This window comes from Lygodium microphyllum, chromosome 1, assembly GCF_053477565.2.
Source record: "Lygodium microphyllum isolate KBCC chromosome 1, Lygodium_microphyllum_v1.1.10, whole genome shotgun sequence".
Classification (NCBI taxonomy): domain Eukaryota; kingdom Viridiplantae; phylum Streptophyta; class Polypodiopsida; order Schizaeales; family Lygodiaceae; genus Lygodium; species Lygodium microphyllum.
The window spans coordinates 33949332-33976244 of record NC_141135.1 but is presented as its reverse complement, the minus strand read 5'-3'; the positions used below and the strand labels follow the sequence as shown (position 1 = coordinate 33976244).

Sequence of the window (26913 nt, the reverse complement as noted above, 5' to 3'; positions counted from 1 at the left end):
GAATAATTACAAGAAAGCCGAAAGGCTTGAGGGACAAGAAATCACGTGTAGAGGGTGGGCGCTATCAACATGCATACCACGACGCCATCACATGGGTGAGGGAGGACTACTACCCTCATACACACCTCTCCTTGAAAGAACTCAACGTCCTCGTCGAGGTGCGCAACTAGACACACTTGCACCAAGAGTGGTGTGATGAGACTCAAAACTTCGGGGGTCTAAACACATCTCACTATCAAGACGGCCAGTGTCTACCCGCTAGACCTAACCTATGACCACAAACTTGGGGGTCTTTGTCAACTCAATATCAAGCCGACCAGTGTCTTCCCACTAGGTGCCATGCCCACTGACTCAATTACAGATGTGGAAACATGGTCTTCAAGACTCAAAGATGATCACCCACTGACTCAATTTATAGTTGTGGAATGATCCAAACTGGCTGACTAGGAAGAGAAGTAAAATTGGAAACACTTCAATTCAAGCATCTGCTGACCAGATTTACAATCATAGAATGGAGAATAACCAAGTTAAGACAAGTTGTATTCACTTGCAATAACTGAAGGTCCTGACAGTATGAGTGTGCAAAAACTGTCAGTGGACTGAAGAGGCGAGGCGCGTAACTCAGCTGGGAGTGTGCCACGCCATGAATGCGAGGGCCCATGAAGAGGCGCCCTGAGTTTGATGGCCCCAATTGGCCTGATCTGTCAATCCAGGAACATTCTAGTTGCGCGAGGTGCGCTGTGATGGCGCACCTCCCCTTGAAAGAATTTGGGCCAAGTAAGCCCAAACTTTCTGAGTATGGCCCCAATTGGCCTGATTTGTCAATCCTTGAATCATCTAAAAAAGGAGGCCCCAATTGTCCTAATCTATCAATTCTTGCTTAAGATAGTAGGTGCATTGTGATGACGCACCTCCCCTTGAAAAAAGTTGGGCCAGGTAAGCCCAATATTTTCGAGTATGCCGCTGTCTTGCGAAGGTGGCATTTCTGGTGGCGCATAAAGCACCCAATAAAGGGGGGTTAGCCGTTCCTTTATACTCATGGTGACGCGAGTTTTCAGCACTCGTCATGGCGCCTGCAGCGCCAAGTAAGCGAAAACTAGCCGTTCTTTTATACTCGTGGGGACGCGAGTTTGCAGCCCTTGTAATGACGCCTACAGCGCCAAGTGAAAGGGACCTAGCGGTTCCTTTATACTCATGGCGACGCGAGTTTGCAACCCTTGTAATGACGCATAAAGCACCAAGTGAAAGGGAACTAGCCGTTCTTTTATACTCCTGGCGACGCGAGTTTTGGACTGCTCTTCTGGCAGCCTGCAAATAAGCCATTCGTTTATACTCCTGGCGACGAGAGTTCTTTATCCTTCGCATCTGCACTCTGTTCAAGTACCATATAGTAACAGGATAAATGGCCTTTCTTTTAGGCTCCTGGCACAAGGAGGATGGTATATCTTCAAGATAAACCTGACAATTGCCCGTTTCTTTATTCTCTTGCGGCAAGGAGTCTTCTACAGAAAGTTTACCCAAGTTGGCCGTTTCTTTATCCTCCTGGCACAGGGAGTCTTCAACATAATGTAAAGCAAGGTTGTCCGTTTCTTTATCCTCCTGGCACAGGGAGTCTTCAACATAATGTGAAGCAAGGTTGTCCGTTTCTTTATCCTCCTGGCACAGGGAGTCTTCGAAAGAATCAAACTAAAACATAGCCGTTCATTTATCCTCCTGGCTAAAGGAGTCTTGACCCAGCATAAGATGCTTTCTAGCCATTAATTTATTCTCCTGGCTCAAGGAGTCTTTGAAAAGATTATCAATACGCATAGCCATTCGTTTATCCTCCCGGCACAAGGAGCCTTTGAAAAGATTATCAATAAGCATAGCCATTCGTTTATCCTCCCGGTGCAAGGAGTCTTCAATATGAAGTGTGGCCATTCGTTTATCCTCCCGGCGCAAGGAGTCTTTGAAAAGATTATCAATAAGCATAGCCATTCGTTTATCCTCCCGTCGCAAGGAGCCTTCGAAAAGATTATCAATAAGCATAGCCATTCCTTTATCCTCCCGGTGCAAGGAGCCTTCGAAAAGATTATCAATAAGCATAGCCATTCCTTTATCCTCCCGGCGCAAGGAGTCTTCAACACAGTATGTCACCGTTCGTTTATCCTCCCGGCACAAGGAGTCTTCAACACTGTCGCCGTTCATTTATCCTCCCGGCACAAGGAGTCTTCAACATAACCTGCCGCCGTTCGTTTATCCTCCCAGCAAAAGGAGTCTTCAACACAAGATGTCGTCGTTCGTTTATCCTCCCGGCACAAGGAGTCTTCAACATAAACTATCGCCGTTCGTTTATCCTCCCGGCAAAAGGAGTCTTCAACACTGCCATAATCTGAATGAGACGGCTCGGATTCTGACTCGGACTCGTCAAACACAACCATAACCTCCAACAGCTTAACGATACCATAGGGAGGGTCACCAACCCGCGAGCTCGCACCCAGCTCCGTCTGCCCCTTTTTCCCTTGAGGGCTTCACCCCATCGCAGCATAACCTGGTCCATGTCGGTCTTCCTCGAGACGGTACAGACCGACCTTGCATGTTCAACATCATATAACTGATCTTCAATACAGGATGTGCCCGTTCGTTTATCCTCCCCACACTAGGAGTCTTCAATACTGTCAATATCTGAATGTGGGGACTCGGTTTCTGACTCATCCTCTTTAGACACGACCATGGCCTCCAGCAGCTTTATGGGAGAGTCACCAACCCACGAGCTCGAACCCTACTCCATCTAGCCCCTTGTTCCCTTCAGGGTCTCAGCCCATCTGAGCATAACCTTTGCCATGTCGATCTTTTTCGAGGCAGTCCAAACCGCTCTCCCATGCTCACCGTCCTCTTTCTGATCTGCATCTGACTCATCTTCATCTGCTGTAAGATCTGCATTCTGCTCTGCTTTTTCTTCATCTTCTTCTGCTTCTTCTTCTTCTGAACTGGACTCCGCATAGTCATCTTCATCATTGGACTCATAAGAGTCATAACTGTAATAATTGGAACTATAGTCGCTTGAGCTCAAACTCGGCTCCCGGCGACATTGCTTAGCTTCATCCTGAATTCTGGCCGTTCGTTTATCCTCCCGGCTCCAGGAGTCTTCACTACGTGATCTGGCCGTTCATTTATCCTCCCGGCTCCAGGAGTCTTCACTACTTGATTCGGCTGTTCGTTTATCCTCCCGGCTCCAGGAGTCCTCAATACATGCTCTGGCCGTTCGTTTATTCTCCCAGCTCCAAGAGTCCTCAATAGATGATCTAGCCGTTCGTTTATCCTTCCAGCTCCAGGAGTCTTCATATAGAAACTGGTCATGCGAGTTCGAACTCGACTCCATGCCATAGGGGTGGTCAACTGCTTGGGATTGGGCTATAATTGCCTCATGCACGATATTGCACTCTTCATATAATTGCCTCATCCACGATCTTGCACTCTTCTAGGATCACGCCATCTGATAATAGATGCGACTCGGAGGTCGTCTTTTCTTCAGCACAGTCTTCTATCAAGACATCATGAAACAAATAACTAGGCCCACATGCCACTGGTAAGCACACTGGAGCTTGTATGGCCACGGTTTCCTTTATACTCGCCCGTGCCGTCACAAGTTCTTCAAGCTGCTCTTCTATATCTAAATCCGACCCAGAGGTCGCCTGCCACTCTTCATATTCTTCAATAAGCACTCCATCTACCATGTAATTGGGCGTACTGGCCCCTATATGCATATTGGAGGCTCCTTGGCCACGGTTTCATTTATACTCGTCCGTGCCGTTACGAGTTCTTCATACTGTTCATTTGCATCTGGCCCATTGGACCATTCTTGATCTGCTTCATCATCATAGTGCTGACCTTCGTCATCTGCTTCTGTATATGTTGAATCAATACTGCCAAGCTGTAGTTGGACAGTTTCCTGAGTTTGTCGGTTGTGCATTGCCAGCGCTTGCTTCATCCTTTCTACCATCTGTGGTAGCATTCTTTGTTGTTCAAGAGTCAATTACCCATTTGATATCATCTGTTCAGCCATGGCTATGCGGCATTCTGTTGCAGTCAAAAACTCTTGATCATTCAATAGATCATCTGCGCCGCTTTCACTTTCTGATTCACTTTCTGACTCATCATCACTGTCGGATTTGTGCATATCAGCACACTGTGTAGATTGACATACGGGGGGTGTCTCTGTTGAAACTATGACATCTGGCATACCCCCCTGCGCTATGACAACACCATACTTTTCTCTCATTTCCTTTTCCAATTGGCGCTCGACAAGGAGCAAATCAAAAGCCAAATTCTTTTTCTGTGCTTCAGACCATTCGGCTATATCGTCATTCACTGCTCGAAGACACATTTTTACACCTAGTTGTGTATCCTTTACGAGCTTCAATTTGCCTTCAAAATCTTTTTCTTCTTTCTTTGACAAAACATGGCCGCTTAGCAGCCCTTGTATCTTCGATGTCCAAAGGATCCATTTTTCATCCTCATTTTTAAACCAGTGCGTCAAAATCTCGTATTTTTCAGCATAAAAATCTTCAATTTGCTGTTTTTCGGCCTCATTTTGGGCCCTATCCACTGTTTTGTGCTCATTTTTCACTTTTCCAGCACCTTTCTTCTTTTTACCCATCGTACTTCGACCAGGCTCACTCACTCGGGGGTCATTGCGCACCAACCGAGGAGTTTGCTCTGATACCAAGTGAGACAACACTCCCTTGGAGCCGTCATGGGGTAGGCAACACCCACCCCATGGAGCCCGCCTCATGAGGGATCACCCTCTATTCAGCGGTCCCACAGTTGTGCAGAAGCGTTTTTCAACATGGCACGGAACGCGGAACATAACGCGTCATAGGCAGCGGAAGGTAACACGTAACGGGCAAGGTAACACGACACGGAATCAAGGTAACGCGATATGTATATTATGAGGTGCAACGGAGGCACGATAATAATTACAAGAAAGCCGAAAGGCTTGAGGGACGAGAAATCACGTGTAGAGGATGGACGCTATCAACATGCATACCACGACGCCATCACGTGGGTGAGGGAGGACTACTACCCTCATAGGGATGGTGACGGGGACGCCAAACCTAGGGAACAAGGACGTGGGAACGGGAAGGGCATTTAAAAAATTAGAATTAATGAAAAAATTTAATATTTCATTCATAATCCATGTGGAGTGTTAAAACCAAGGTATATAATCCACAAGAAAAAATCATTTTAAGTTTTAACTTTAAAGATATTATGCATTATTCTAAAACTACTCATTAGAAATTGAATTACAACTTACAAGGCTCAAGAGTTAAGTTATTCAATTATAAAATGCATAATACATATGCCATAAATGATAAAACAATGAATAATTAACTAAACTTTAAAGTCTAAGCTGAAAGAACATGCCCATGGTCCCATTGCCAAAAAACTTAAAAGATTACAAATATGAAGTCTAATCTTTGAAAGAATATGCTCATTGCCCCAAAAAAGACTACAAATATGAAGTCTAATCTCTAGACTGAAGCAAAATGCGGCATGCTAAAATAGCCCAAGGGCAACTGCAAGACTGCAAGTACAAATATAATGTCACATTGGCACAACCGCCCAAGTGTCACACTATAATCAATGATCTTAATATCATATACAATGTACATGTGTCATGTATCATGAGACTCATGATAATAAGCAAACTAAATCAAAGATCATCATCATGATATGAGGCTGCTCTAGCTACTCTTGAAGTATCAGTCTCATCATCATGTGTACCATGAACTGTTGCATCTCCCTCAATATCAACATGTGTCTCCTCTTCTTGCTGCATTTCCTACTCTATGAATGGATTGGGTTTTGTTGTCATACTGTTACATAGCATTCTCAAATTACCACTGACAAATACTAGATCGTTTGCCCTCTCCACACCAAGACGGTTCCTCTTCTTTGAAGCAAATGTGAGCGTATGTACTCCACAATTGCTCCAAACAAGAGGAGCTAACTGACTGACTCAAAATACGGATAACTAGTTGCTGCAACTCAAGACCATCCGAACCATAGTCCTCCCATCACAAAGTTGCCCCAATCTTACAGCGGATCAAGCACTAGACGAGACACTATAAGTCTCCATGCATCCATAACCTCAATGTCATTCTCCTAACCCTTGCCCTGGAACTCAAGATCCACAACAAATGTAGCTGCATGCATGGGTGAGCTATAGGAGTTCCACCTCGTCACAACTAAATGGCGTACCTCCTCATATGCCTTATCATTTGGTGCCAACTCCTGCAACTTTTCATTCAGCCTATCCATAGCCTCATATACCTTGCCAATGCAAGGTTGCATAGCATCCATAACCCTCAATAAATGCACAATAGGTGATACCATAACATCTATCCGCTCGGGAAATAGCACTATATCCCATTCCCTCAACAATCTACACATCAAGCTAAGGCATCTCTTAAATTAATTCATGTTGATCTTTATGGTCCAACATTCACCGCTACCTTGAACGGCGCATTGCACTTTTTTTTAATTGTGGATAATCATTCTTGTTACATATGGATGTACTTTCTCAAGCATGAGTCCCATGCCTTCACATATTTTTCTGCTTGGGTGTTGTTGGTGCATAACTAGACTAGCCATCGTATAGGATGCATGAGGAGTGATAGTAGGGGCGAGTTCACCTCCCACGAGTTTTCCGCGTTTCTACAGGCGCATGGTATTTCACACCAACTTACCTCTACCATCTCTCCTTCACAGAATGGAGTCATAGAGCGTAGGAACCAGACCATCATGAACATGGCACGCTCTATGCTATTCACAGCAAAGCTCCCCAAGCGTCTCTAGGTCGAAGTTGTTAACACTTCAGTATACATCCTCAACCGATGCCCCCAATTGCGACGGTCCCTCGGTGGACTCCGTATGTGGCATTCTTTGGCTCTCAGCATGTAATTTCCCACTTTAGAGTGTTTGGCAGTCGTGCCTCCACGCACACTTATAGAACTATGGTAAGGGAAACTTCTTGATTCACACTAGGCTAGATTTAGCTTAGTTAGTTTGCTTAGTCAGCATTTCACTGCACCTAGGATGTCACATTGGATTGCATATCTTCATGTTTCGAGATATTTGCAGTGTACCTATTCTTATGACTTAACTTATGGTTCTCATTTATGTTTGTAAGGGTACATTCACTCTGACTGGGTAGAAGATCCTCGCACCCGGCGTTCCCATGGCAACTACCTCTTTACCTTGGGCACAACACCCATCTCTTGTGCTAGTCGTAAGCAAGAGGCGGTGGCGACTTCCACGGACGAGACTAAGTATCGGGCTCTTTTTTATGGTACCACAGAGGCTATCTACTTGAGGAGCTTACTGGCAACACTTCACTTTCCATACAACTCTCCAACTGCTATCTACTACGACAAGAAAAGTGCCATTGCCCTTACAAGCAATCCAATCATTATACCACGGATACAACATATGGGAATCCACTTGCACTTCACTAGAGAGCAAGTTAAGCTAGGCACCATAAGCCTAGAGCTTGTGCCTTCATCCGACAATTTTGCAAATATATTGACCAAGACAGTCAATCAGCCCCAATGTTGCAATATATTCTACCCAATTGGGTATACCCTCCCCTACTTTAGATTGACAAGAGAGAGGGTGATTCCCTCCACCTTTCCCTTTCAGTTTGAGAGGGGGTGGCTTTCTTCTCTTGGTGGTGACAAGATGTTATTTACAGATTCTTTTTCAAACATGTGTATATATTGTACCTTTGTATCTTCATCCACATCATCAAGATGACATGATTGTAAAAGGGTACTAGGGCAAACAATTCCCCTGTGAGGGTACTATCCAAGTGGCACCATTGCATAGCATTTTGCATGAGCATAATCACACATGCATCGCCTCTTGCATAACTCTAATACATTGGTATTCTATTTTGTAAACATGCATCTGTGCGCATTTATCCCTTTTCAGTATTTTTGAGTAGTCAACTCTAGATCCACCATATTTGTAGCATTGCACATGGCAATCTACCTTGCTTGCTTGGCTTTGCTAGCTTGCTTTCGACACATCCTTTTTTGCCTCTCCACATACCCACCATATTTGCTTCACACATCATTGGCCTATTTCTTTGTCATCGACATCCAATAGTGGTAGGAATAGCTTGTTTATTTTATCAAAACCTTTGGTTCTAGCTACTAGTCTCTTGTCCATTACTTAATCGGCTGCCACCTCCCCTTTTTGAAATAATCGTTATCAAACCATCCAAACAAAAAAACACAACACAACACAAAAAAAAAAAAAAAAAAAAAAAAACCAAAGTTCACTATGGTTCCATCCGCCTTCGCAAAACTTGGTAGGCTATTGGGCAGCCAACGTGCACCCTTTGTCCGAGGCCCTGGCTTCTCTAGGGTGACTACTTGGACTTCCTTGGTAAAATAATCATCGCCTCTGTAGACTTGGTAGGCCACTGGGCAACAACCATGTACCCTTTGTTCAATGCCTCTTACACTTATCGCGTTCCTCCTATGTTACGATATGAACGCTCCCTTATCTCACGAGCACTTGTGACCTAGTTGGAGAAGAGATTTTTCCCTGTACAAACACCCATCAATGGGTGTGATACTTAGTACCTTAGGAATTGTACTTTCATTCATTTTTCCATCGTGGATGTGACCTTCCAACACTCTCCTCTCTTGTTGTTCACTAGTTCATTGAGTGTGTGTGTGAGTGTGCACATGCTACTGAAACCTAACCTAACAGTGGTATCACAACCATACATCTCAGCTGCTGCCACCTTGCTCGCATGCTGCCATAGCTGCCATTGAGTCTTAATCTTGGCTACTCTCCCTCTTCTCGATCTACATGCCCAGTTCGAGCTCGGCTGCATACTATGTTCCTCATATTGCATGCCATCTATTCACCTCAATAGCACTGGCTCAAGCCTACAGTGACAATTGTCCAACTCCTACCTATCGCTCAACACATTGCGCTAACCAAAAACCTTTACGTCAGACAAGCGCTGAACAATCTCTGCTAGGTACAACCATGTCACTTCTACCCAATAGTCTGGTCAATAGACGCCTATTTCTATCTGTGCTATTTACATCTTGATCCAACATTCCACCCGACAATCAATTCGCTGCACACGTCGCCTCTTCCCGATAGTTCGCCACATCACGCCTGCAGTCGTGAATTTGTCCACACCCAACAGCCCGTCCACTTTTAAAGTACCAACACCTCTACCTCATCATTGTCACCTGAAAACTTGCACGAATCTGATGTCTAACGCCCCTGACAGTCACATATTTAATTTTTATTGTTCCCCAAGCCTTAAACAACATTAAACCACTTAAAATTGCTCTCATTCAAGCGCAATGCCCCTAAAACACACAAAATTTGGGAATTTTGCAGTAAATCCCAATTTCCCCCAAAATTCCTCCTAGAATTTTGGGGCTTTTGCCTGAAAACCCCAAATCTCACAAACATTTTCGGGATTCTACACTCACAACTTAGAAATTACTCAGTCTTGCACCGAAATTTGGGGCTTTTCACACTTTGGCTTCAATTCACCAAATTTCACCAATTAAATTTGGGGCTTTTGCAAAATTTCCCAAATTCATCAACATTGCGGCCAATAACACCTACATCAACATTTGCGAATATTGGAGTCCTTTCAACTGCAATTTCTTCATCAACACCATAAATTTTTCGAAAATTTGGGAGTTTTTGGTCATGTATCTCTTGTATCCATGGTCTTGGCTGGTCTAACTAATACTTATCAAAATTTTACCACTATACTTCATTTACTTGCAAAGGGAGATGCTAATGCTTACATATTTGATGCATCGGTATCACTATTGTTGCAAGAAGAGCAATCACAACTGAATCACTCTAATATAAGTATGGATAACCAAGCATTTGCAGCCAGCCATCATAACAAAGGCAAGTCATGGCAGCCCTCAAACTCCGAAGAAAAAGCCAAAACAACTTCTTCCACCGACTCCTCAAGCACCAAGGATGATGGTCTAAGAAAAAGAGGTGCAATTATTGCAAGAAGAAGGGGTATGTAATTGAACAATGCAGAAAGAGGATGGCAAGTGAAAAGAAGAAACAATCAAGCATGAGTGTTGCTGAAAATTCAGCTAATGCAAAGGATGCAACAACGCATTTGGCAAGCTTGGACATTGGTCATAGTCTTATGCCTTTGTTGTGCGTTGTTCGTATGATCCTTCTTCACATGAGCAATGTCTTTTAGTTGCTGAAAATTGCAACACTTGGTACTTTGACAGTGGTGGTTCTAAGCACATTGAGGTGCATTATCATTATGTTAGAGGAAGACTCCATGCAAGGGAGATTGACTTGGTTTATATCCCTACACAGGACAACTTGGCAAATGTGTTTACAAAAGCTCTCTCCAGAGAGAAGTTTGAAGCCTTTCGCAAGGCTTTCGGCTTGATACCATGAGGGGATTGATCTGCCTATTCCCTCTATACGTTCACATCAATCACTCAAGGGGTTTTGTTACACTTATCATGTTTCTCCTATGTTCTAGTGTGAATGCTCCCTTATCTTATGGGCTTCAGCACATTATCTCACTACCTAAATTGCCGACCTTCTACGAGTTTGAGTGCCATTCTTGTGTTACGCAAGGCTACATGACCCAAGTCCATAAGAAATCCTCCACATACTTATTCAGATAGGGGACTGGTTGTACCTTCTTCACAAGGTAAAACCAGCAGTGGCAAGAACTTGCAACATGTGAAGGCAAGCCAAAACCTCAGAAAATGGAATCCATATACCAAACACGAGACAGTCGCATACAACAGTGAGTCACTAGCTGCGTGGGCACTAGCACCAGCTCCCTCTCGCCACAAGGCATGCACTAGATCTACAAGTGATGAATGATCTAAATGGGGAGGAGGAGCTTGAATAAATAGGCCAAAAGAATGTCATAAATGGCAGCAAGGCGGGCAGCATTTAATGCTGGTTGGCAAGCAAAAAATGCCAAAATAATCAGCATACTGGCCACTAAAAAATGCTTAATATACCTAGTAATGCCCAGCATAGCCCAGAGACTCGCATATGAGCTGACTAGACTGCTAACAACCTGCTCTGGCACAGTTTCTGAGCCATGCAGTAGCATCTAGAAGGGTTCCCCCATTGTAAGGCAATAGCTTTGGGAGCATTGATTGCTGCTGGGCAAAGGTTGTACAAAGCATTTCCAAGGCTGGAATTCAAAACTTTTCCTCTCATGTTTCTTCTCTCTCCTCTATGGCTGATGCATGTGCATTCTGGTGGTGAAAATTGAATATTCAAACCTTGATTGTGGACCTAAAGTGTTGCTAATTAGGAATTTACAGATCCAATCTGTAACCAGCAAGAATTAGAGTCTTACATGGCTGCGTTGGGATGCATGCATGCATGCCTCGATGAATGAGGAAGGTTGCCGATGTAAACTCGATTAGCGGACAGCAGGATCACTGAGATTTGGTGGTCTACAGCAGGACTAATTTGCATAAAATTGGAGAAGATTCAATTGTGCTACCCGTGATGTAGAATCAAGGGGCAAATTGAATTATAGGATTGCTCCTTACAGAAAATAGCAAGTGGTTTCAGATTTGTGTGGGATTATGCTTGATATGCTGAGGATTGCGAACTCAGACATATTCCTTGAGTTCATGGCATGGCCCGCCAATTTCTTTGGAATTCGACCTATTCAAACTGTAGCAGTTTCTAAAATTAATGTGAAAAGTAATACCGCAAGTGGCACCAACATTTTTAAGGCCCATCAATGTCGGCCCATGTCGGGGCAATCTAGCCCAAAGTGGTAAAGTGCTGAATTTTCAATATATTATTTATTTTTTACATAAAGTATAATTCAAGATACCACCATTGTTTCTTGAAAAGAAAGGCTGGTTTCACTCAATATCAAATGCTCATGAAGAAGGCTTGGTAGCATGACAACAGCCAAGAACTCTCAAACACAACAATTTAAGGCTGGAAGGGTGTTGCCAGGTCTGAAACAGAGCAGACATAGGCTGAAATACAGCAGTCTTCTGGCCATGGAAGAGATTAGTAACCAAATGAAACAGGTAAGGACTGAAATTTAGGCAACTGGGATGAAAATATAAAAGTGAATGAAGGCATATTTAAGCATGAAGCCAAGAACTAATACAAGAGACTAACTCAATCTATAATCAGATGAACATGTTGTAGCAATTCATCTTTGGTGCAACACGCTTTGAAGAGCAAGGAGCAACAAATACATGAGTAAAATAAAAGACACGATAATGCTTCAATTCATTCATAGTTTGTGTGTATTACCCATTATTTTTCTTCACCCTTTGAATTCTCCCTCTCTTTGAAGGTATGCAAATTTCAGAAGAAGGAACATCCCTTATTCAAAAGAGACTCTCATTGTGCTCTAGTCATTATTCTCAAATTATGCTGATCATTTCCAATTATGGTATATTTTACATGCATGAGGGCTCCCTGTTCAGCATCATCCAAATCATGAGATTGATTAACACTCACTAAATGTTAACATCATTGTACAGTCACAAACTATTGGTACCCATCTCTAAGGCAAAAATGAAGTGCTATTAACTCCAAATGACTTTGAAAGATGCTAAAGAGGGGGCTACTAAGCATGTGGCAAAGGAATGTGGAGAAGATGTCACAACACAAGGCAAAGGCAATTGGGGTTTTAGCTAGACAATATTTCATTAAGTTCTCGCAATCTATTTGAGATTGGGTTTTAATTTGATTGACATCCTCAATGACGTGTGTGGTACATGATGTCATTGGAGAAAGCTTGTTTGGAATGCTCACAAGTTGAACATCAACATTTTAAAAAGCAGGAAATTTTCTCTTCTAGGCAATCCAAAATCACAAGATGAAATCCACTAACAAAGCGCCACACATTCACCCCTGCCCCAACCAAGCTCTCAAATGGATTAAGAGCAATGCCCTTCCTAGATTTTTCTTTTCCCCAAAGAAAATAGAAATCTATTAATAAACACCTCACAAAAGAGTTCATGAGGTAAAAATACAAAATAAGCCTAGTGTACAGCTTCAATGACACATCCATGAAAAATAAGAAGTCCAATACAAAAGCCAATTGTGTCGCCAATCAAGTGGTCTATACTACCAAACCACATGCGACTCTAAATGGTAGAAGGTGCCAGAGTCCCAAGTGCAAAAGAGACATCTCCTACTCCTTGTGCACTCAAAGTTGCCGTATAGTCCCTCCCATCTCCCATAGAGTATGTGGACAATCTCTATTCAAATCCTTGAAAATCTTTAAAGTAAGTATGTCTTGCAAATATATTGCAATCCAAAAGTATCAAGCAATAATGCTAGCAACTAAACCTTGTCCTAAAAATGGTCCTCAATCCGCTATGTTAGATATGTGAGAGTGCACAACAAAAGAAGGAACTCGAACACAAAGGGAGAGAGAGATACAATCTGCAAGAAAAGAAAAAAAGAAACCTGCATTGAACAAGGAACAATGGTCCTCAATCCCTGCACGCAGACCAGAGCGTCAGTGAGGGCCCTAGATCAGGTTGATGATGACGGCAACACTGAAGACAGAAGAAGATGATGAGGTCAGAGAGTGCATCTACCAAGGAAGGAGGGAAGATGATGATATATGTGACTGCCAAGTGGGAAATGGCTATAAATAGCCAAATATCCCAAAAAATTGGCTGACCTAAAATCTATGACCAAAATATGGCCGACCAACATTCAATGCTGGTAAAAATGCCACAAATGCTCAAAAAAATCCCGGAAAGGGTGGACAATGTCCGACAAGAGAGCCAGGCTGAAGAATGCAAAAACTGCCTAGGAAATGCACATAAAATCCCGACTGGAGGAGAAAATGCAACTAAGGCTCACAGGAAGGAGATGACAAGGGATAACAAACATGACTGCTAACACCCCCTCTTAGATCCTGGATATGGCAGAAGGCCAAGGAAGAAACGGATCCTGGGGCGGCGAGAGAAATGCCAATGTCGATAAAGTCCGTCGATAAAGACTACCAATGAAGAAGCTCCTCACGATCCTAGGAAACCCCCTTTGAAACACTAGCGGCTAGGGAATCCATAACCACATCATCGAGATCAACCCCCTCTAAAAGGAATGGGGGTCAACCACCGGAGGAGAGGGCGGGGGATCGGAAGAAACCTATGGAAAAGATGGTGCACAAGCGGGAACAGGTGTAGCAATAGATAACTGCCTCAGAGGACCCTACATAAGAAATCCTCAATACAAATGGCCTACTCAATGAAGACAACTCAAGTACCAAGCCTAGTAAGGCCATGAACTAAGAGAGGTGGAAACAAGTCCAAAACATAAAGGGCCTGTGAAAGGGAGCTCGACGCGCGGTCGAAAAATAAAGGGAAAGTGCCAACACCACAAACAAGCACCGAAACAATGTCACCAACAGTGACTGAACCCTCAGAAGGGAATAGATCCTATAACAAATCAGCTCGTGGAGTCATATGACTAGAAGCTCCACTATCAACCAACCAAGGTCTCTCAAAAGATGAGGCAACCACTAAAGAAGGCTTTCTTCCAACATTCTCCTCTGGATGTGTCCCCTTCCCACAGTATGGACATTTAGGCTTCTCTAAGTCAAAGTCAGAGCATGAAGAACTCTCCTGTCTGTTACCCTTCAACTTCCATTTCTTCTGCTTCCCCCCTCCCGAACCTACAACAAAAGAGTTGGTGGAGGTGGATCCACTAGCTATCTCTTTGGCATGCTCGTCATGCTCCAAAACGAGCAGGGCAAGCTCCTCCCATAGAAGCTTCTAATGGGTCCTTGATACAAGAAGGCTAGTGTAGATGACATTAAACCGGGAAGATGGCAGCTGAGTCAAAAGAATCATAGCCATATCCTTCGAAGAGATCATCCTGCCAAGGGATGTAAGCTCATCCCTCATGTCCTCCAACTTGTTGATATGATCCTTCATGGAAGGAGAATCATCACAGCAAGTATCCGTAATTTCTTCTCGAGAGTAATCCGATGGGCAAATGTCTTCTAATGGTACAAAGAAGCAAGCTTTGTCCACACTTCTGCTACTTTCCACAACCTGCGCACATGCACTAGGACAGAATCCTGTAAGCTCATAAAGAGGAAAGATCAAACAGAATCCTCCACTAGACGGGGAATAGGATGGGTAACAAACTCCCAAAGATCGAAGGTATCAAGGATACACTCCACCTTACATGACAAAAGTGAGTAGCTAGTGTTGAGAATCCCTTCACCAGCAGTTTGTGTTTCTGCGTTTTGCGTTTAGGGTTTGCAACCCCAAAAAGGGGCGCCATCCTAGATTGACTATGCCTATTTATAAGCCACTCTCTCATTCATTCCTTACGAGTGATTCATTCAGTCCATCACCTCTTCTCGCCAGCCTCTCCACCGCTCTCACATGTATTACTTTCACTCCATGATTCAAAACTCCATCATTCCATTCATCAGAGTTCTCTTCTCTTCTCCATGTTTGCTAAGTTCACTCCATGTTCCTCCCTGCAAACCCTACTGTCTCGCTGGTACATCATCTTTTGACATGGTATCAGAGCTGGATCTGCTCAAACAACGGCAAAGATCATCCACTCCAATGACGGCAAAGACCAGTGGCGGGTTCGGCATCTGCTTCTCTTCTTCTTCCGCTGCATCAAAATCTCGTTTTTGCAGGTTTTAGGTGTTTTCAGCTTGCTGCCCACACCCCTTTCACAGAGGACATCGCTGTCTCAGCTGTCCCTTGCTGTCATCTACGGTCAAGCGCCTGTTTCCAGCCTTCCACCCGCAATTTGCAGCTGTTTATAGTAGAGCGACTGTTGCTGATCACTCTCCATTCAGAAAACAATCTCGTCTTTGCAGATTTCAGGTATTTTAGCTTGCTGCCCACACCCCAGACGTGTAGTGACGGGTCAGACATGAACATCGAGACAGTGAGTTGTTACGCGCAGCAAGAGATAGAGAGAGTGAGTGAGAGCAAAGCAGAAAATATGCACGTTTTTAAGTCCAATGACGAGAGTACCTTTAGGTTTTTAGATAGATACATATGTGTAAGTACAAGTGCTAAGGGTGTGTTCACACTCGAGCACATTTAAAGGCACGATGCCTTTATTCCCAACAACCTCCCACCTAAAGGCAATGTGTCTTCAAAGGAGAAAAGAATCAGCTAAGTCTAGTATGTACAAAGCTGAAATGCATATAACTATCCAACTCCCATCATCTATCGGCAATGAGCAAACCGCCTGGCTAGAGGACCCTTCATGAGGTCTGCAAAATTATCATCTGTATGTACTTTGACAAGCTCAATGCTCTTGCTGTCAAGTACATCTCTAATGAAGTGGTACTTCACCTATATGTGCTTTGTCTTTACATAAAAGACACGATTCCGTGCTAGCATGATAGTACTTTGACTATCACAATGGAGAACAGGTAACTATGTAATGCCAAGCTCTCCCACCAGATGTGAAAGCCATAAAGCCTCCTTGCATGCCTCAGTAGTAGCCACATACACTGCCTCTATAGTAGACAATGCAACACACTTTTGTAGCCTGGAGATCCAAGAGACTGCTCCTCCTGTAAAAGTAAACACATACCCAGAAGTGGATTTTCTACAATCCGCATGACCAACATAGTCTGCATCCGTAAAGCCAACAACAGATGCCTTCTGCTTTCCAAAGCAGATGCACAACTCCTTTCTGCCTTTGAGGTATCTCATAATACCTTTCACTGCATCCCAATGATTCTTTCCACGGATTGCCATGTATCTACTAACCACTCCCGTTGCAAAGGCAATGTCAGGACGTATAGCAGGGCTGTCCTCTGCACTAAGTTTCACATATGGAGGCAATGGAACCCCAATTGTTTTCCCCCCCTCCATATTGAAACGCTGCAAAACCTTAGAGATATACTCCTGCTGAGATAGATAGAGTAAGCATGTCGACCTATCTCTGAGTATTCGCATGCTAAGAAAGTGATTTACATCACCAAGATCCTTCATGTCAAAGCTACCATGAAGATTTTGCTTCAGTGAGTCCAAGGCATGAGTATCCCTGCCAGCAATCAGCATGTCATTAACATACAAAACCAAGATAATCAAGCCGCCATCCGTTGCCTTCTTGGTGTACAAGCAGTGATCCACTTGACTTCTATGAAAGCCTTGAGACTGCATAAATGTATCAAACTTATGATACCATTCTCTTGGTGCTTATTTTAGCCCATACAAACTCCTTTGAGTTTACATACCATCTTCTCTTTCCCTTTTTCCACAAACCCTTCAGGCTGCTGCATATATATGTCTTTATGCAGATCACCATGTAAAAATGCAGCCTTTACATCCATCTATATGAGTTCCATATCTTCAACTGCAACCAAGCCCAAAATGGTTCTCAATGTAGTCATCTTCACTACAGGAGAGAAAATCTCATCAAAGTCAATTCCATGCTCCTGCTTATACTCCTTTGCAACCAATCTTGCTTTGTACTTTGGTGAGGAACTAGAAGTGACCATCTTGTAAACCCATTTGTATGGAAGGGTTTTCTGCCCTTTAGGCAACTGCACCAAGTCCCAAGTGCCATTTTTCTCAAGAGATTCCCTTTCTAACAACATGGCTTTATACCATTTCTTGTTGTCTTGTTTGTCCATTGCTTCCATGAATCAAGACGGTTCACCACAGTCTGTCAACATGACATAATCAGCCACAAAATTTGCACTAGGAACAAATCTATCAGGTTGTCTAGTAGCCTTAGACGATCTCCTAACCCAATGGTCATTGTTTGCTGGCTGTTTCTGCGAATTTCCATTTTCAGCATGCTGTCCTAGCATTTCAGCCTGCAAATCAGCATTAACAGCTTGCTGTCCTGGCTGTTCCTGCACATGTAGTGGCTCATTATCATGGGCAATAGCTAGCTGATTATTTCCAGCATCATTTTCTGCATTTATAGGTTCATTTACAGCAGGTATTTGCTACTGTACAGCGGGCACATTTTGCTGTCCAAAATGTATTTCTTCCCCGAATACAACCCTACGGACCTCCTCAGTCATTTTGGGTTGTTTATGCATGCGATCTTCCGAGAAGATAACGTCATTGCTGCATACTACTTTCCTTTTCTCGGGATCCCACAATTTATACCCCATTTCACCCTCGTCACCATATCCTAAGAAAATGCATTTACAGGACTTTGGCTCAAGTTTGCTGTGTTTTTCTTTACGAATGTGCACAAAAGCCTCACAACCAACACTTTCAAATGAGCATATGAAGGTGGCTTGCTCAACCACACTTCTTGGGGAACTCCCCTCCCTTCCCCCCCCCAAAGACCTGTTTGGTAACCAATTAATTAAGTGAACAGCTGTCATAACAGCCTCTGTCCAAAAACCATGGGGTAATGCAGCATGAGACAGCATCGTGTGGACCTTATCCTGTATGGTCCGACTCATACACTCTGCAACTCCATTTTGGGGCGGATTATGAGGGGCAATGAGCTCCCTCTTTATCCCTTTGCTGTCACAAAATGCCTGAAAGGCCTTGGACACATATTCTCCACCATTGTCAGAGAGAAGACACTTAAGTGTCTTATCAATCTGATTTTCAACCAACGCCAATAATTTTTCGAACTTGTCAAGCACTTCATCCTTGCTACGAATAGGATAAACCCATACCTTTCGTGTAGCATCATCGACAAAGGTAACAAAATATATATTTCCCCCTAAAGATAATCCTGACATCTAACATACATCTGAATGTACTAACTCTAGAGGAGAAGATTTCAAAGAAAGAGACTTTTTGTGAGACGTCTGTGCATGTTTACCATAAATACAATGATCACAATGCTTAAAATCAGTATAACGAAGACAAGGCAAGTAACCCAAACAAAAAAGCACTTTCATTCTTGTTTGACTCATGTGTCCCAACCGGCCATGCCACAAAGAAACACTTGGCTGCTCGGTCACGGCAACGACATGGTCACGCACACTAGATACATGAAGTGGATACAAAGTATTACTCTTACACCCTCTGGCAATCACTCTAGATCCCTTACAGATTTTCCATTTTCCATCACCAAAGGTGGTATGAAAACCATCATCATCTAGCTGCCCTGTGCTAATCAAGCTCTTCTTGAGCTAAAGTACATGCCGTACATGCTGAAGTGTGAAGACAGAGCCATGCTGAAACTGTAACTGCACACTGCCAATACCTGCAATCTCACATGCATAGTTGTCCCCAAGATGGACAACACCATGTCGACCCCCTGTATAGGCAAAGAACCACTCACGATGAGGGGTGACATGAAAGGAAGTACCTGAATCGAGAATCCAGGTATGCATGTCATCATCTGTATCTGCAAGTAAAGCATGTGCACCAAAGTGTGAAGAGACAAAGAGTACATCACTCCCACTATCACTGTCATGAGTGACTACATTCACCTCTTCAATTTTGACACTGCTTTTCTTAGGCTGACTGTCTTTCTTCTCTTTCTTGCTATCATCTGTCTTTTTTCCCTTTCCTTTCTCTTGCTTCCATTTGTAGCAGTCACATTTAAAGTGACCCTTCTTGCCACAATGATGGCATTCAACATCTTTGCCACGTGATTTACTGCGTCTCTTGCCATCATATTCGCCTTTCTGCTATGATCTGCCCCTAGTATGCAAAGCACTGAAAGACTTACTGGATGCATTATTGTGCCAATTCATTTCTTCCATGAGTAGAGCACTCTCTACATCAGCATACACAAGGATCACATTAGAATTGCTCATAGCAGTCCTGAATGTATCCCAACTCTCTGGTAGAGTGCAAAGCAAGAAAGTAGCCTTAAATTCCTCATCAATCATGAACTTCAAGGCAACCAGCTGGCTGAAAATGGAGTTAAACTCACTCAAGTGAGTAGACATTGTTGTACCCTCTTTCATACGCAAATCCATAAGCTTTTTCAACCCATACACTTTGCTTGCAGCACTCTTCTGTGCATACAGTTCTTCCAGTCTAGTGCATATAGCATATACAAAATCCAAACCTCCAATGTTAAACAATAAGGCATCAGAAATCGATAGCTCAATAATTGAGCGTGCAAGCTCATTTAACTCATCCCAATCATCATGTTCCATATCTGCGGGCTTTGCCCCTTGTGTTTTGATCGGCTTTGCCTACTTCTTTTGCAACAGGATATTGTAGCACTGATTTTGCCAAACTGCAAAGTTATGTGCTCCTTCAAGCTTCTTTATGTGCATGAGATTACTGCTGTCACTGCTGCCAGCCATGATTTTCAGCCCAAATGTGACCAAAAAATCAGCAAATGCAAGTCCAAACTGTCACCCAAGTGACTAAGGTACAAATAAGTACCAACCAGCAATAAATGACCACTTAGAAGCACAGATTTCAGATCTGTAATTAAATTTTCAGAAGCGCCAAGCCATGTGCTACAGCATTCCACAACTGATTACAGCTATTCCAAGGGCATATGCATCACTTTACATGAGAAATCCCAAATTTTAGCTGCAATTTCTGTTGTACATGTACCCATGGGTATAAAATTTGACACGAACGGTCAAAAGCCCCAAAATATTTGTGCTCAAAGCATCAACCACACATCTGCATTTTTTCTGTCAAGCATAAAGCAAGCCAATTTTGCCAAAATAGAGCAATTTCAGCAAAACCCCAAAATGTGAAAAGCCCCAAAATTCCCGGGCAAATGTGCACCGACTTTGCAATTTCTAAGTCAGATTGTCCAATTCTGCATTAAGATCCCCAAATTCGAGAAAAGCCCCAAATTTCTGGCTCAATTTTGCACAGATCTGAGATCTATGCCTCCAACGCGTGAACCCTTGGTAGGGGGAGAGGACTTTCAAAAAATTTTGAAGAATAAAAAAAAAGGATGACGGGTCCGTTGACCCGTCAGTCGTGCGCCGTGAGCCCCGCTGCCGGTTCCATGGCGCCATGCATTGGCGCCTGGTCGCTGGCATGGCGCGTTTGGTGCCCGATGTGCCTTGTCTAGTCTGCAACGTCGCCAACTGCTGCACGCGCTGTCTGCTGCGTGTCACGTCTGCTACAAGTCACCTGCCCAACTGCACTAATGACATTTTGACCTACTCGCTACCTGGAAATGTCGCCTGCTTCTGCCTGACTGCTACTCGTTTCCTGTCTGTCGACAGTCACTCAGCAGCTATACACAAGCTGCCTTTGACCTCGGGGAGCATGCACTCTGCACTTTGATACCAATTTGTAGTGACTGGTCAAACACAAAGATCGAGACAGTGAGTCGTTACGCACAGCGAGAGACAAAGAGAGTGAGTGAGCAAAGAGTGTGCACGTTTTTAGGTACAATAACGAGTGTACCTTTAGGTTTTTAGATAGATATATATATGTAAGTACAAGTGCTAAGGGTGTGTTCACACCCAAGCACATTTAAAGGCACGAGGCCTTTATTCCCAACAAGACGCAGAAGACATCGCGGTCCAAGCTGGCCGTTGCTGTCTACAACAGTCCGGTGCCTGTTTCCAGCCTACCACACACTGTTCGGAGTTGATTTTAGCATATTGACTGCTACTGCCGGTTTTTCCAACGAGTGAACCTTTAAGTTTTTAGATAGATATATATGTGTAAGTACAAGTGCTAAGGGTGTGTTCGCACCCAAGCACATTTAAAGGCACGAGGCCTTTATTCCCAACAAGACACAGAGGACATCGCGGTCCAAGCTGGCTGTTGCTGTCTACAACAGTTTGGCACCTGTTTCCAGCCTACCACACACTGATCGGAGCTGATTTTAGCATATTGACTGCTACTGCCGATTTTTCCTACGTTTTTAGTCTTTCTCTCTCCTCACCTACGTTTTTCTACTGGTTGCAACCTCTTACTATGGGTAGTATCCTCCTCCCACTGGCAGCTCACTTCCAAGCCTTCCACTGCCCTCCCACTCCTTGCGGCGGACATTGTGGTTCGTGCTTCACACTGCCCTCACACCCCTTGAGGCGGACATTGCGGCTTGCGGTTCGTGGCTAACCTCTTCCGCCTCTTCCTTCTTCAACAAGGCACAGTGGTACCCGTGGCTTCTTTACCAACAGATGACCCGACTACTGGGTGCTCCTATTGTGGCATCGCCAGACACACCACCGATGCTTTGCCAACTTCGATCTTTGCTCCCGACCCCCTGGAGTATATGCATCTCCCACCTAGCACTTCCTGCACCACCTCTCCTTTCTAGGCCACAAAGATCATTTTATATCGGCTATCAGAGTACTATGCTCAAGGCAATAAGACGCATCCGATGCGCACTAAGTCCTTTCGGACACATGGAAGATTGATTGGTGCTACAACCTCCTAGAGATCGTCGCAATGCCAACGGCAGTCTTCTCCCACCTATTTTTGGGTACAGTGGCTACCACGGCCCACGATTCGGCAGTCCGCTCCATCAAGAGACAATGATTGTTTGATACCGTCTCCTCGTCAGTCCGCTCCTTCGAGAGACATTGGCTGCTCGACTCCTTCCTCTTCTTCGGCTTCCTGGTCCTCTCCATTGAGAAGTAGCAATTGTTGCCCACTCGTTGCTCAACCTGAGCCCCACCCTTCACCCTCGCCTACTCAGGTTCGAGAGGCCACCTCTAGGCGTTCTTCACCACCCCAAATACCTTCTTCGGCACGACCGGCAGCACTTCCTTCACCCTCAGACATTTTGGAGTCCATGATCCATGAGTTTCGGATTCCCTATCTATCTCAGAGGGGGATTCAGAGGGGGAAGATCTTCTTTGCCCTCCGAGGGGGCATCTACATCTACTGCAACTTCAGAGGGGGCTCCTATTCCTCCAGTTTCAAAGGGGGTCCCCACCCACCGCTTCATCCTTTACACAATCTGGCAGAGGCCATTTACCTTCTTCCTCCCTTGGATGGGATGGCTTCCTTCCAGCGGTCATATCATCTGTTGATTCCCAAGATCTCGAGGATCTTGGAGGTTTAGCCGCAACTTGATGACGAGGCCTTCGTATTCCTTCTTGCATGAATGCATGGAGCTAGTGGCTTCTCTCCCGAGGTTGAGTTTCAGGTTCTCCAGTTCACTCTGTCTACTGTTCTTTACTGCAAGTTACCTTTCACGTGGAAATCTTGGATCTTAGGGATCCTCTACATCTTCTTCCTCCTCTTCTTCTTGCCTTGGTCACTTGGTCAGCATGGAGCCAACTCCTGAGATCAAGTACGAGCATATTCTTATGGTTCTTGACACCACACAAAGTCTGACATTCCTCCTATGCATTGCATGTTTTCATCATCTTTGTACTAGGGCGCTTGGGCAAGTGAACAATTTCCCCACAAGGGACATTATCCAAGTGGCACCTATTGCATGAGCATTCTTCAGCATGTAGCATTCCATCTCCACCTCACTCTTCTCTTCTTCCCCTTTTTGGGCCTGAGAGGGGGTGTTGAGAAACCCTTCACCGCAATTTGCATTTTTTGTGTTTCTGCGTTTTGCGTCTAGGGTTTGCAGCCCCAAAAAGGGCGCCATCCTAGACTAACTGTGCCTATTTATAGGCCACTCTCTCATTCATTCCTTGCGGCCGATTCATTCAGTCTGTCACCTCTTCTCTCCAGCCTCTCCACCGCCCTCACACCCCTTCAAGAGGACATTGCGGTTCGTGGTTCATGGCTGTCTTCATCATCTTCCTTGTGCTACCGCACCCTTGTTCCCTTGTATCACATTCACCCCATGATTCAGAACTCCATCATTCCATTCATCTATCAGAGTTTCTTCTCTCTTCTCCATGTTTGCCGAGTTTACTCCGTATTCCTCCCCGCAAACCCTACTGTCTCGCTGGTACGTCATCTTTTGACAGTTGGAAGCATCAAGCCAGTCTTCTTTGGCCAAAGAAGGGAGTACGGCACATGTATAGAGGGTGCCACGAAAGGCATATGAAGGCCAGCAGAACAGGCTTTCCGTGAAACATGGAGAGAACAGGGAGGAGAGAGATCCCATATAAACAGGCTAGCTGATCTCCGGTCGTCGCATGAACTAGCATGAAAATCTCTCCGTCTCTCAGAGGAAGGAACAGAGACCTCATCCTTTGAGTTGGCAAAGAATTGGTGATAAGACATCTTCGATATCCTGCAAGACACCCACAAGAAATCTGCGTTTGGGCGGTAGACAGCCCTGAAACAAGAGGAAATGGCTAGAGGATCACAAGGAAGGCGATGTAGAGGATCCACCCGGGGGAGATAGACTGTCGCCTGCATGAAGACTACGTGCATTTGCTGAGAAGCGTTGTTACTTGACCAAGGAATACTGTGTTTGCAGCAGAAGACTTGTCGCTTGACTGCCTTGCCATATTTTGTTTACTGCACCATGTAATGTTTACACATTCTAACTCCAAAATGTTTGGCATGGAAACCATGCTCAAGTATCAACCAAATATGAGAAACAACTAGCTTACTTGAAAAATCCTCGTGTCTACATGCAAGGCCTCTGTCCATGGCCCTATCCCCCAAGTCACTATCGTAGTCTCCTTGTACCATGAAGGTTGCCAAGTGTGCTCTTTGTCACGAACGTATCTTTCAGATGAATCAGTAATTAGAGAAACAAAGCTGGTGTTTACTGGCCTCATCTTCAGGCCCCAGTTGAAATTTTTTTGCCACCAAGTTGACCATTGATTGAAAAGAACATGTGAAACTTGCACATCAAGTGCCACAGGTATATCACATAATTAGGCTTCTTCAGGAGACCAACCTAAAGCAAACAGAATTATGCAATAAAAGTAAAATAGACTCAAAAGGCACCTGCCTTATGATCCATTCAAGATGAAACTTCATGAATAGAATGTATCCCTATAGCCTCGACTTAGCTAGCAATCCCACTTGACTTTAGATAAACCTTGTAGACCTTTCATTTCCTGCCCAGTCACTAAGCCTTTACGGTGCAAGGTTAAGATTTGAGACCCAGTAGCTCAGCAAACTACTTTTAGAAGAAATGTTAAACCTATGTAGACTCAACTGCACTGACAACACATGTTTTTCCCTGTGTCAGTTTTGTTGATTGACAATCATGCTGGAAATAAAAGCCTCCTCTTGTAAAAACCACAGCACTAAGCTTCCAAGTGGCTCTAAAGCATTACGCGATTCTGCACTTTTCAAAGCAACACTGGTCAGTGAACTGATGTGTACAAACTGATACAAGAATGAACTAACATGCAAAACCTTGTCATGACAGTTACAGCATGTAATGTCCTTTAACATCAAAAACCTGTCATGACATTATTCAAACTGTGATGCACTTTGCCACTCCTTACTGATAAAAAGGGACAATCCCTAGTAAAAAGAGGCGCACCTTTGCTTTACTGTAGTAAGCATGCATTCTGGATCACCAATGCCAATGTAATTGGACAATGGATATGAAGTAACTAGTTCTCAAGAGGATGTGTGTTTTCCGGCTTGCATAACTAAAGGTTTCATGATTACACAAAATTATGCAGTTCCGGGCCATAAATCTAAATGTCTCTCCAGCATATAGACAACATTCCGAATGTGCACATCTCTGTGATCATTATTTTCGTGCCATTAGAACAGATTAGCACATGCTAAACAGTCAATTATCATGTCGAAATGAAATTGTCACATTCAAACTATTGGCAGTCTACGAATACAGGCGTTACCGATCGCCGATCAACAATCAGAATTAAAATGGCACACGCACGATGTATCACAATTCCGTCATAAATTCAAACGAATCGCTACGCAAAAGGAGAAGAAATCATACAAATGGACGAACTAGAGCATATTTCGGTAATCAAAAATGCAACGGAATCCACACTCGACAGAGAAGTCTTGAATTATTCTGTAATGACGAGACAATTCCTTCCATTTCAGGCATTCCTGGATCAAGCAGGGAGGAAGGGGGAGGGAGGGGGAGAGAAAACAAATAGTCACGAATCTGTACACCGTAAGAAGATATACAGCAGCAACAATCGAACACATGAGATGGTCTCCATTGGAATTCGACTGAATTCTCGGCGAATGTCGAGGAATCATACCTGGCATTCTTCTCGTTCTTGTATTGGCAAGCCAAAAATGGAACAAAGGCACTCTCACTGCAGCAGAAAGCTTGGAGAAGGTAGCATCCTAAAGGCGACTTCACACGAGGCATTGTCCAAAATGCTCTTCTTTCTCCTTTGCTGCAGTAGTTGCTAAAGGCTAATAATAATAATAATACTAGCCATAGTAGTAGTAGTAAACTTAATAATGATAAATAAAACATTAGTGCAAGGGTGCACCTTGGTGCATTGGAGTCCGGTTTTTTCTTTGTGTTGATTTATTTTTTTCGAGGCAAGACATGCACACCTAAACACCCACAATGGGGCACCTTGGGTTCAAATGAGAATTTCTTTTTATTGTTTTGGTATCCTTTTTTTTTTAGATAAGAAACACACACATGCAAACACCCACAATGGGGCATCTCAACGCATTAAAATGCCAATTCAAATGTTGGTTTCTTCTTGTTATTCTACATTTTTTTTCTGGCAAATAGCACACACACATAACTGAACACCCACAAAGGGGGTGCCTCACCTCCAAATATTAGGAGAGAGCAAGCAAGAGCCACATTGGTATCTTTCCCTATGTGCAAATGTGATAGCTCACAAAGCTAGATGAACAATGGAGTTTGATAGCATAAGGACCCTCCTCCTTGGTAGGGTATGGTGAACCTCCCAAGAAGGAGGACCAATTGAGCATTCGAGTGCATAAGCCTCGACTTACACAAACATACCATGTGAATGTAGGGTGTCCAATGATGGACCCATCACTCAAGTTTTGGAGTCACAACCTCATTGTTATGAACCCCCAATAAGCTTGCCAATAAGCCATCAATTTTTCCATCGTTATGCTAGGTTTTATTTGAGGCCTTCAAGAAATGCAAACACACCCA

General features: G+C 43.9%; 1 protein-coding gene across 7 annotated transcripts in view; it reads right to left on the bottom strand.

Moving 5' to 3' along the window:
• The window catches only part of LOC148040983 (uncharacterized), a 173265-nt gene extending 147089 nt beyond the window's left edge, over positions 1-26176 (bottom strand). For 2 of the 7 annotated variants that reach the window (XM_087675316.1, XM_087675297.1), the window contains exons 1-2: positions 26021-26174; positions 25747-25862 (exon numbers count right to left, since the gene is read on the bottom strand). The gene's annotated coding sequence lies outside the window, so the exon portion shown is untranslated. Of the gene's footprint in view, positions 1-25746; positions 25863-26020 lie in introns of all 7 variants that reach the window. The other 5 variants (XM_087675323.1, XM_087675313.1, XM_087675306.1 and 2 more) reach the window with 5 other exon arrangements.
• Between the last annotated feature and the right edge of the window lie 737 nt (positions 26177-26913).